The 11435-nt window shown below is 39.8% G+C and overlaps 2 long non-coding RNA genes across 2 annotated transcripts; both read left to right on the plus strand.

Moving 5' to 3' along the window:
* The first annotated feature begins 173 nt into the window (after positions 1-173).
* Positions 174-569, plus strand: LOC106456260 (uncharacterized). Its single transcript, XR_001290419.1, has 3 exons — positions 174-243; positions 325-400; positions 494-569. It is a non-coding gene; the product is annotated as an uncharacterized LOC106456260 (long non-coding RNA).
* A 76-nt stretch (positions 570-645) lies between these two features.
* LOC106456259 (uncharacterized) lies at positions 646-1308 on the plus strand. The gene is made up of 2 exons (XR_001290418.1): positions 646-768; positions 1093-1308. It is a non-coding gene; the product is annotated as an uncharacterized LOC106456259 (long non-coding RNA).
* Positions 1309-11435: the final 10127 nt, after the last annotated feature.

The raw sequence follows: 11435 nt of genomic DNA on the forward strand, positions 1-11435 counted from the left end.
ACTGTTCACTCACAAAGTACTTAAGCATGAAATCGAAGTGCATTTGTGTGTTACTCTGACCCATGTGTTCTTACATCAACATGTAATTCTGGTTTTTATCAGTATGTGCATGGTCAGTTGCAGACTATAACACTATATTTGACCTTTAAATGGGCGTTCAGCATACTTCAGGTTGAGGTGTGGCTTTACATATAAAAAGTGGCAGGTGACAGGTGAGTCAGTGGATCAAGTTACCAGCACACAGTAAGTTCAACACTTGCTGATTATCTTGTATGCATATGTGAAGAAAGAGTTTGTATATGTTGTATTTTATTTTGTGAACAGGTTTTGGTGAACTCACTCTGATCTGAACTTACAGGGTGTGAGGTTTGAAATTTGGAGATGTCTGGAAAGGGAAGAGGTAAAACACATAGCTCCCATCATGTGTGTTTTCCATATCTTATACATATTTAAACATTTTAATGTTAAAAGATGAATTTATGACTAATTCTAGGCGGGCATTGTCATGAAGGAGGGCATGGACATGGCCATGGTGGTGGACATGGTCATGGTGGTGGACACGGACATGACCATGGTGGTGGACATGGTCATGGTGGTGGACATGGTCATGGTGGTGGACACGGACATGGTCATGGTGGTGGACACGGACATGGTGGTGGACACGGACATGGCCCTCATGCTCATGGATGTGAGAAGAAGCACAGGCGCCGGCACAAGCAAGGACACAGGCACCTCAAATGCCACAAGAAGGGGAGGGATTGTCACGGGGTGAGTCTGAATACTGCAGCAGTGCAGATTTGATCCACAACAGGAAGTAGATGCTATTGAGCTGAAAGTGAAGCATGACATGTTTGTGTAATACAGCCTGAAAAATATCACTGAAATAATCTGTTATTCATAAGATGTGTTTGGATGGTTATCAGCAGGTGGCAGGACAGCAAATGCACACTTTAAGCCAATTTTAAGGATATTTTGAGGTCATAAGTGAAAAATAAACCCCTCCTCCTAACCACTCAGCCAAAAAGAGTTAACCACCCCTCAATTTAGAATCAATGTGAGGACTTCACCAAATATCATCTGTCTCTTCTCCAGGACTCCAGCAGCTCCTGCAGCAGTGACTCTGACTAGATGAAGATTTCTGGGGGGACCTGCATGGAAACATTGCTATTTTATACTTTCTGCTTTTAATATTACTTTTTTTTTAACACATGTAAGGAACAAAAATAAACATAAAGAATATGTAAAACAGAAGGTTGCTTCCCACATCTATAAAAACCGGATGGTTTGTGGAGTATCATTTTAAGCCTTGAGCTTTGCCATGCTTGCCTTGTTTTTTGAATTAGAACATGACAAGGGTGGCTCAACCCTACCTGAGAAACTGAGGAAACTGCATTCTCACTGGGTAGCAACCTGCCAATCATAAGGCAGTTCCGCCTTAAAGCAAAGCCTTCATCAATCTCTCTTTTAATTGGAACATGACTTTCAAAAAAATATTATGTTGTAGAGCTAACCATAAAGTCATGTGTAAAGTGTTTACTGAGGTCATAAATCAGGCTAAGGCTACGTCCACACGTACACGGGTATTTTTGAAAATGCAGATTTTTCTATGCGTTTGCACCTTTCTTCCACACGTAAATGGCGTTTTCGGTCACTGAAAACTGAGATTTTTAAAAACTCCTGCCAGGGTGGAGATTTTCGAAAACTCCACTTTTGCATTTATGTGTGGACGAAAACGGAGAAAACAGTCAAAGGTGTGCGCCTTTTTTGACGTCACACTCTGCGCCACGTTATTGTTTCGGTTCTACAATGGCGGACTTAGACAAAATAAATTTACTGTTCTCTGCAGTGTTTAAATGCTTGCATATACACACACAGTCCCAGACTACCTCTGGTCAGTCAGCTGATCTTGAACAATTCAGTAATAAAACAAACCAAACTCCAGCTTCAAGAACAACTTCAACCATGCAACATACAGATGGAAAAAAAATCATTTACAAAAGGTGAAAAACTGATAAACTTAAGTTCTCTGTGTACCAGGTTGGGACTGGATGGGATGAAAATGGTGTGAATTTGTTCTGTTTTTGTTTTACCAGTTTGAAGGTGTTTTTGTGAGGATCTTTGCACTTGCAGCTTGCAAAAGAAGAGCCATAAAACTCTTTATTGAGCCTTTATTAAACCCATAATATTCTCTTGGCAGAAAGATGTCAAGTGTGAGACATAGAGGAGGATGGTGCATCATCGGTGTAGAAAGAAGAATCCATAGAATCAGTTTAGGTGACCGCTGAAGTTCAAGAATAGCCCAAAATCTACTTGAATACATAAACTTATTGCCTTCTAAACACATTGTTTTAGTTTACTTGTTTGTTTCATGCTTTGGGTTTAATTCCATCTCTTCTCTGACACAGGGGATGAATGGATCTTAGCTCTGGGACACCTGCTTCGCTGTGCAGGCTTACCTCGAGGTAACATATAGATGACCTCTAATTCTTACAATAGTTTCAGCCGAAGTACATTTAGGCTCATGTGTAACAGCTCTTCTACTGTATTTGACTCACCACCTGGGGACAGGGGAGGGTCCTCAGCTAAAGGAGCTCATTTGCATTAGTATTCAGTATCCACCCAATGCTTTCAATTCCTTAATTAAACACTTTAAGCAATCAAGTGCTACATGTTGTTTTTGTAGTATTTATTTTGCTTCCAGATCCTGAGATGACATCAGAGAGAAACTCAAAGAATCCTGAATTATAATCTGTGGGTAAATTCCCTGGCAGCAATGGTAATAGAAGTACACCCAAATGAGAAACATTTGCAGATATTTAAGTGAATTTAATCCAATTTGACTGGTGATTTAAACATGCAGCTTCTGTGTCCTGGTGACCATTGAAATGTCATTTTATGTAAATAAGGTTTTAAGATAATGGGCCAAATACACACTGGATGAGCTTTTAAGATTGTTATCAAGTTGCAAGACTTGATTAAATTCAATTCAACTGAAGGTGCTTTATATTGTAAGGTAGACCCTACAATAATACATATACGAAAAACCCAACAATCATATGATCCTCTACGAGCAAGCACTTTTTTGACAGTGGGAAGGGAGGGGCGGCCATCCACTGTGACTGGTTGGGCTGAGAGTTGATCACAACAGTTTTTATACTGACACTTTCAAAAACCTTTTTTTTCAAAGTGGCTGACTGTGGTTGAATTGTGGCCAACTGCACAGCAGAAGGCCTGAAGTCACTGATGCTGCTGCAGGTGCTCTGCCCCTCCGTCATGCACCCCATTGCCTCCGAGCATCTGTGTGATGCCGTCAACGTAGTGAGTCTGCAGAAAGATATAAAAGGAGGACTTATTCAGTAAACATTTTTTTTACAGCTCATAATGTCAACATCCTGTTTCTTTTTTATGCCCCACACATCTGCACCAAACTCTCAGAGAGCTCCAGGTCTGCTGCAGCAAGCTTCTGCTTGCCTTTTAAATAAACCAAATAATTACTCACCTCTTAAACTTGACTGTCTAATTGATTTTCTAGGTTTAATACTCTGATATTGCCTTATGCCGCGCATATGACCCTAATGCTTGTCACATTTATGTACACTTTGAAGTAAGCGTTGTTGAAATAAACGTATAGCATTGTCAAAAGATTTCAACAGCAGGTGAGCGGCTGAGACGAACCCACCTGCTTATAAAATCTTCTGTTTATAAGGGGTAACCAATCAGAAGAATGATTTCTTAAGGGGGGAAGAGCTAAACAGTTTGGGGACACACTGAGGGGCTGCACAAAGATCCCATATAACATAAATGAAGATTGTTCTGAATTATGCAAAGCTATTCTTGTAGAGAGCAGATAATACCCCTCCAGGCTTCTTCCACACTGTTTTAAAAAAACGCCTTGCATCACCTGCTACAGCACATAGCTGAGGTCATTGATACTAATCCTACCAGTGAATTGTGTTCACGTTTTTTAGGCTGCAATCTAGTAGCTGGTGTTGGCAAGAGTTAATTTATTAATTATTAATTATTCATAAGGATTAGTTTTTAGTGTAAAAATGAAAGCCTTGTGTCTTTGTGGGAATGTTGTTGGTTTTTTAAAAAACGTGTTCTTGGAAACAAAAGTGAAAAAGCCTTGCAACTGGTTAATCCAGTACTTTTTCTTTTCCTGATGTCTGATCAGAGTTGGATGCGTGACTACATGCTTCATTGTCATGTCTCTCTAACAAAGAACTCTACTTGTTTCATCTCTGAGTGCGCTCTCCGTGCTGGGGCTCATTAGAGCTCTGCAACTTTAAACTGCATATGACTCTTCTTCCACAGAAGAGCTATTACCAGGTCGCTTTATTTATGAATGCAAAACCTTTAAAACCGTCTTTAGTTGAGTATGTAGTCCTAAAAAATGAAACAAAGAACTCTAAGGAAAAAAAACAAAGCTTTTCCCCCCCTGGTATCATCAAACCTGTTGTGCATGAGAAAAATGCAGGAACAAAGAGCCCTGTCAATCACAATGTTCACTCACTATGCAACTAAACTACAAATCTAAGTGTATTTGTATGTTACTCTGAACTCTGGGCTCACGTATCAACATATCTCCAAGTAATGCTGGTTTTATCAGTATGTATTATATGTGTTAGTGGTAGACTGTGGTGTTATAGATGTGCAGAAACCACATATTTTACCTGATAAGCAAATAGGTTTCACCACATCTCTGCACCTCTGTATAAAACTATAATATCAGTGCCAAACCCTGAGGTTACACTTTGTTTGTTACCTGAAAGGACAGACAGAGTTTATTTGGAGGTATTCATAACAATATGCAAAAGGCTCTAAAAGTCAAGTCGGTGAATTAAAAAATCTTCTTCTTTTTAATAAACCTTCTGGCTTACGTACAACTGGATGTTTAACAGGTCATTTGATCCCCTCCATGTAACTGTAACTTCGGTGTAACTGTAACTTCGGTGTAACTGTAACTTCGGTCGTTGCTGTGCTTTTTTTGGAAGTCGAATTTCCCAGAGGAACCCACCCGAGGGATTAATAAAGTTCTATCTTATCTTATCTTATCTTAATCCTCTGATGATGATGGTGATGAAAAATGTATAAAGAACATAAAAAAATATCAGTAAAACATTTATAGAAATGAGATGAGAGATTTAAGTTGCTAATCTGGTGATTCAGTTCACAGAGCTGTAAAATAAACTTTTAAATTCAGGTTATTTGTTTTATCTCTCAGTGATGCTGTTTATTTCTAAGGTGACAGCTGCTCATTAGAGCTCTGAAACTTTAAACTGGAACCATTTAAACTTTTAATTGGATTGACTGAACTGTATTTTTCCTGTATACTCTGCGCTCCAGCAGGTGTCTTCCAGGAACAGTGATGCTATTTTCCGGTGATCTGATTGGTCAGTAGGTGGTGATTTCATATCTGTTGATCTCTAATCTGGTAACTAAGCTGAAGCCTACACCAGGTAACAGGAATACATCTTACCCAGATGTTGGGTCTGTGTTTCCACAAGCCCCGCTAATTCTAGAGACTTATTCATCATGAAGAAAACAAGACAGTCGATCGATCAATCACTTGCGCAAGGGAGGCCTGTGGGGAAGAGGCCTTGCTGCCTTTTTATTGAGAGACAGTTCACACAAAAAACATCAGAACAAAGCCACGCCCACTTGGTTCTAAGACAAGGCATTGTACATATATGTGTGAACTTCTGTAAGAATGTGTGTGTGTGTGTGTGTGTGTGTGTGTGTGTAAGAATGTGTGGCAGACCTCCTGCTGACCAAAGGGTCATAAACGCAGGAAGCTTACATCAAAAGAAGCAGATCTTCCAGATAGGATGTATCTGCAATAAAACATTACAGCCCCCCAACCAGAACCTCGAGAATCTGGGGGGAAGGACAGTGAAATTCCTTTCATTAGAGTTGGCAGGCATAAAAATGACAACATTTAACAATTCACTCTAACACCAGGTAACTTCAGGGTTTGCCCTGGGATTTCTGTACTAAAAAGGTAAATCACCATGGTAACTTGTGCTGTTAACCTAAGCTGTTCAGTGAGTAGGTTAACTAATCAGTTCTCCAGAAAGAGCATCATCAATTACTGAAGAAACTTTACACCTCTGCACAGACAGGAGTGTCAGGTCTTTGTGGGTTTTTAAAAAAAATAATAAATAAAGATGCAACTGAGTTTCTTGATTTTTTTTTAATATGTTTTATAAGCATTTATATACGATCCTGAAACAGGACATTTACTTGCTGAATGTCGACTAAGTCCATGTTTGAATTCTGCTTTTTAAATTTAATCTTTACTCTCAAACCTGTAAAATCCATTTTACTGTTATATTTTTTAAAATTTTTGTATATTTTTAAAAAAATCTCCATTCAATCGCCATCATCTCATGTCTTTGACTGGAGATAATGACACTCATAGGGATCGTTTTCTGTGGAAGAAGTGTCATATGATCATGTGAACATGTAGAGAAACCCTGTTTTAACTTAGTGAGGTATAACCAGCTTTATCCCAATTGCTAAAAGTGAATCCAGTTAATGGAAAAATACTGAGGGTATGCTGAATTCCCTTCATACTACAACTCTCCATGACAAAATGTAAATCAAAGAATTAACAAAAAATGGCTTGTTACCAGGTCACTTTATTATTATTATTATTGTTATTGAATGCAAAACCTTTAAAACGGTCTTGACTTGAGTATATAGCCCTGCTAACAAAACAAAAAACTCTAAGAAAAAAAATTACCAACATGTAATGCTGTTTTTTTTTTCCAGTATGTGCTCGGTGTGTTAGTGGTAGACTATAGAATTTCATATTTCATATTTTACCTATTAATGTGCCTTCAGGGCCTTCAGGTTGAGGCGTGGCTTTACATATAAAGAGTTGCAGGTGACAGGTGAGCCAGTGGATCAACGCATAGGTGAACAGTAAGTTGCGCAGATGTCAGTAATTCATTGATGTAATTTGTAATTTTTTGTAAGTTTGAATATATTGTTTTATTTTCTGAACAGATTCTGCTGAACCCATAAGTTCTCTGAAGTTATGCGTAAGTTTTTTAATTATTTGAATGGTTATATAACATTGTGCTTATCATTTGTGCTTAAAAATGCTGCTTACATTAAAAATGTTTTTAAAACAGGATTAAAAAAAAGATCCTGAATATTTATGACTTATTCCAGTGCCCGTACCCCGCCCCGTCTACCGTCCACCACCACCTAACCTCTACCGTCCACCACCACAACCTGCACGACCACAGCCACCGCCAATAGGGCACCATCGACCGCCCCACCGTCACATGGTCCATGGCCCCCATCCCCATTTCCACAGAGGAAAATACAAAAGAAACGATGCATGTGTCGTGCAATGATGATGGATTTGGATAAGTGTAGGCACAGACATAGGTGAGGACACAGGGGTTGTCATGGTGTGAGTCTGAATACTGCAGCAGTTCAGATTTGATCCACAACAGGAAGTATTCAGCTGAAAGTCAAGCTTGACATGTTTGTGTATTACATCCTGAAAAAGTTAACTGACATAAATACTGTTATTCATAAAGGTTATCACCAAGTGGCAGGACAGCAAATACACACTTTAAGCCAATTTTAAGTTTATTTTGATGTTCTAAGTTAAAAGATAAACCCCTCATCCTAATAACTGAGCCAAAAAGAGTTAAAAAACTGAATCTAGAGGGGCTTTGGTGGAAAGATTACTATTACCTATCCTTTCTCTTCTGTTTTTTTTTAAACGTTTACTTAAAAATCATTTTAACAGATGTAAAAATAAAACCTACGTTAAATATAAAGAATATGTAAAATAGAAGGCTCATTCACATATTTAGAAAAACTGGATGTATGGGTTTTTGGAGTATCATTTTAAGCCTTGAGCTTTGTTATGCTTACCTTGTTTATTAAATTAGAACATGACAAGCATGGCTTAACTCTACCTTAGAAGCTGAGCAAACTGCATTCTCACAGGGTAGCAACCTGTCAATCTCAAGGCAGGTCCTCCTGGATATTGTTTACTGAGTTCATAAGTCAGAAGCAGGTATATCTCTGAAATTATGCCAATAAAATTCTTTTGATTCTCTGATTTTTGCGGATGATGTGGTTCTGTTGGCTTCATCAGGTGAAGGCCTCCAGCTCGCACTGGAACGGTTCGCAGCCGAGTGTGAAGCAGCGGGAATGAGGATCAGCACCTCCAAATCCGAGGCCATGGTTCTCAGCCGGAAAAGGGTGGAGTGCCCACTCCGGGTCGGGGATGAGTTCCTGCCCCAAGTGGAGGAGTTCAAGTATCTCGGGGTCTTGTTCGCGAGTGATGGGAGAAGGGAGCCGGAGATCGACAGACGGATTGGGGCAGCAGCTGCAGTAATGCGGACGTTGCACCGGTCCGTCGTGGTGAAGAGGGAGCTGAGTGTAAAAGCGAAGCTCTCAATTTACCGGTCGATCTACGTCCCTACCCTCACCTATGGCCACGAGCTGTGGGTAGTGACCGAAAGAACGAGATCGCGGATACAAGCGGCAGAAATGAGCTTCCTCCGAAGGGTGGCCGGCCTCTCCCTTAGAGATAGGGTGAGAAGTTCGGCCATCCGGGAGGGGCTCAGAGTAGAGCAGCTGCTGCTCCACATCGAAAGGAGCCAGTTGAGGTGGTTCGGGCATCTGACAAGGATGCCCCCTGGGCGCCTCCTGGGTGAGGTGTTCCAGGCATGTCCCACCGGGAGGAGGCCCCGGGGCAGACCCAGGACACGCTGGAGAGATTATATCTCTTGGCTGGCCTGGGAACGCCTTGGTATTCCCCCGGACAAGCTGGAGGAGGTGGCTGGGGAGAGGGAGGTCTGGGCCTCTTTGCTTAGGCTGCTTCCCCCGCGACCCGACCCCGGACAAAGCGGATGACGATGGATGGATGGATGGAATTCTTTTGCAGCCAGCTGCTCCCTGCTGGTCATCAAAGAGAATGCATATTTTAGCCTTGGAAAAAAAAATGCAGATTCTACATCCATCTTTTGCACAAAGACTATGTGTAATCTTTAATCAGGTTCCACTGTATGGTTACCTTACATAATAATAAATATAAACGGATTATTCTTCTCTGGTCTGTCTCATTTTTTCTGCCAAAGTCCTTCTACAGAGCCAGGAATATTTTGGCCATTAAAATAATGCAGCTTTGAGGCACTTGTACATCAGCAGAACAGGAAACAATAATAACACAGCACAAACACAATGATTTATTAGGAGCGGTATCAGAGACAGGTCCTATGAAATCGATCATTGTGTTTGCCGGGATTTATTCAACAAATGATGACATGACATCTTGTGGTGGGAGTTTCAGGCTTGCCCCTGATGATTTGAGCTGGATTTTCATAATAGAGGTGTGGCTTTATAAAACAGCATGGAACACGGTGTCTGTGGATCTGCAGTGCAACACACAGTGAGTCCACTCGAGGCAATCTAGAAATTACTATGAAATATGTGTGTGTGCATGTGTGCATTTGCTACTACTTCTAGTTTTATGCATATAAATCTGTTTACACAGTCACCCAGTGTGGACTTTCCACCATTTTAGACAAAAAAAAAAGGAAATATACAGGCTGCTGATGAGTAGTTTATAGTAATTATACTGTTATACTGTGGTGTAGCTTTCTCATGTATTTATTTTGTTTATGCATTGTATGATTCTATATTTCTAACCTGTTTCAAAACATTTAGCAAAACCTTTTGTTTTTTTGACTGTAAATTTTTGCCCTGTTCTTCTTTGAGTCATCATAAAAATCAAGCTATACAGTTTATTGTGCTACTCATTTTTAATATATTCTTTTGTAATTATATTTAAACTTTTCTTTCTTGACACCACAGGGACTACACGTAATTTTGTTGTAGTTGTTACAATGACAGTAAAGATAATCTGATTCTGTTCCTAAGAACAGCCTAAAATCTACTTGAATACATAAACTCATCATTTTCTAAGCCCGTTCTTTTAGCTTACTTGTTTGTTTCATGCTTTGGGTTTAATATCATCTCTTCTCTGATACCAGGGGACGAATGAATCTCAGCTCTGGGACACCTGCTTCGCTGTGCAGGCTTACCGCGAGGAAACACAAAGATGACCTTCTAATACTTAAAGTAATTTGAGCCCAAACATATTCAGGCTTATATGTAAAACCCCTCTAACTGTATTTGACTGATCACTTGGGGACAGGGTGGGGCTAATAGAGCAGCCAGCATCCACCCAATGCTGATTCCTCACACCCCTGTTGTAATGAAGGGAGGAGGGGTGATTTACTGGTAAATTTAAGTTCCTACCATCACCTGTGATTGTGCTTAACTGTATGGAGCTTATTAGATATTATTGTTTCCAAGCCCCCAGTTGTTACCTGCGCCAGATCTAGCAAAAATCTGGACTGGCAGCAAGTGGCACAAACTAGAGAGCACTGTAGAGCCAATTTTAAAAGAAAACCCCTGTGGATCAATAGAGAGGGCACTGAAGTTAGCGTCTTCCTCAGGCTGGAGTTCATTTATTTCTTAGCAACCATTCATTCACTCAACCTACACACAATACAATTCACATTAACCCAAGCAATCGTCAAATAAAATAACAGATTTCATTAAAAAATAAAGTTACACAAAGGATTCTTTCAAAAGCAAAATAAATACAAATTAATTCAAAATAACTTTACATATTTACATATGCAGAACTTAAACAAAACACTCACGGCTAAAGGATAAGAGCATGAGGCCAAATAATCCATTTAACATTTACACAACCTTTCCACAACATTCGCGCCTTACACACCATTACTCTTGAACATGGCGTTACCAGAATGTAAGTACAACATGGCGGCAGACGACTGTGAATGCCATGCTCATCAAATCACAGGCTTTCCCCTTAACTCATGTACTCAATACTGTCTGGTTAGCCTAGAACAAACTCTACAACACATTTTCTGAAGTTGCAGATTGCCTCTATACTTCCTACATACTGGCATTCTGCAAATGATACACGGATGCTCATTACAAGAAAATACCACACAATAACACTCTCATAATCATCTCAAAACACGTTCCAACAGTTGTTACTCAACTTACGTTCTATTAGAGCCACTCTGGTAAAATAAAGGTACGTTTGTCGGTACTTGTGGATTAATTTTTTGGACACCAAGTTGGCACCTCAGGCTGAAGCGCATTTATTTCTGAGATGAGCCTGTAGCTCTCTAGTAGGTCCACAGCAGTGCAATAGTACCATCTACTGACATAATGAGCTATAACCTTGGTACGTAAACATGTAACAGAGTCAGAATAGGTCACAATGATTGTCAATGGAAAATTGTATTTAGTAGTCAGTATAATCTTTTAATGATATAAGTTTGAATATGGTAGAATACTGCATGTAATCATTTGTGTTTAGAAGTATATAGTTGGTGGCATATTGAAAGAATGTCTCA

The sequence above is a fragment of the Pundamilia nyererei genome, unplaced genomic scaffold, assembly GCF_000239375.1.
Source record: "Pundamilia nyererei isolate P.nyererei 1_Seehausen unplaced genomic scaffold, PunNye1.0 scaffold00071, whole genome shotgun sequence".
Lineage (NCBI taxonomy): Eukaryota > Metazoa > Chordata > Actinopteri > Cichliformes > Cichlidae > Pundamilia > Pundamilia nyererei.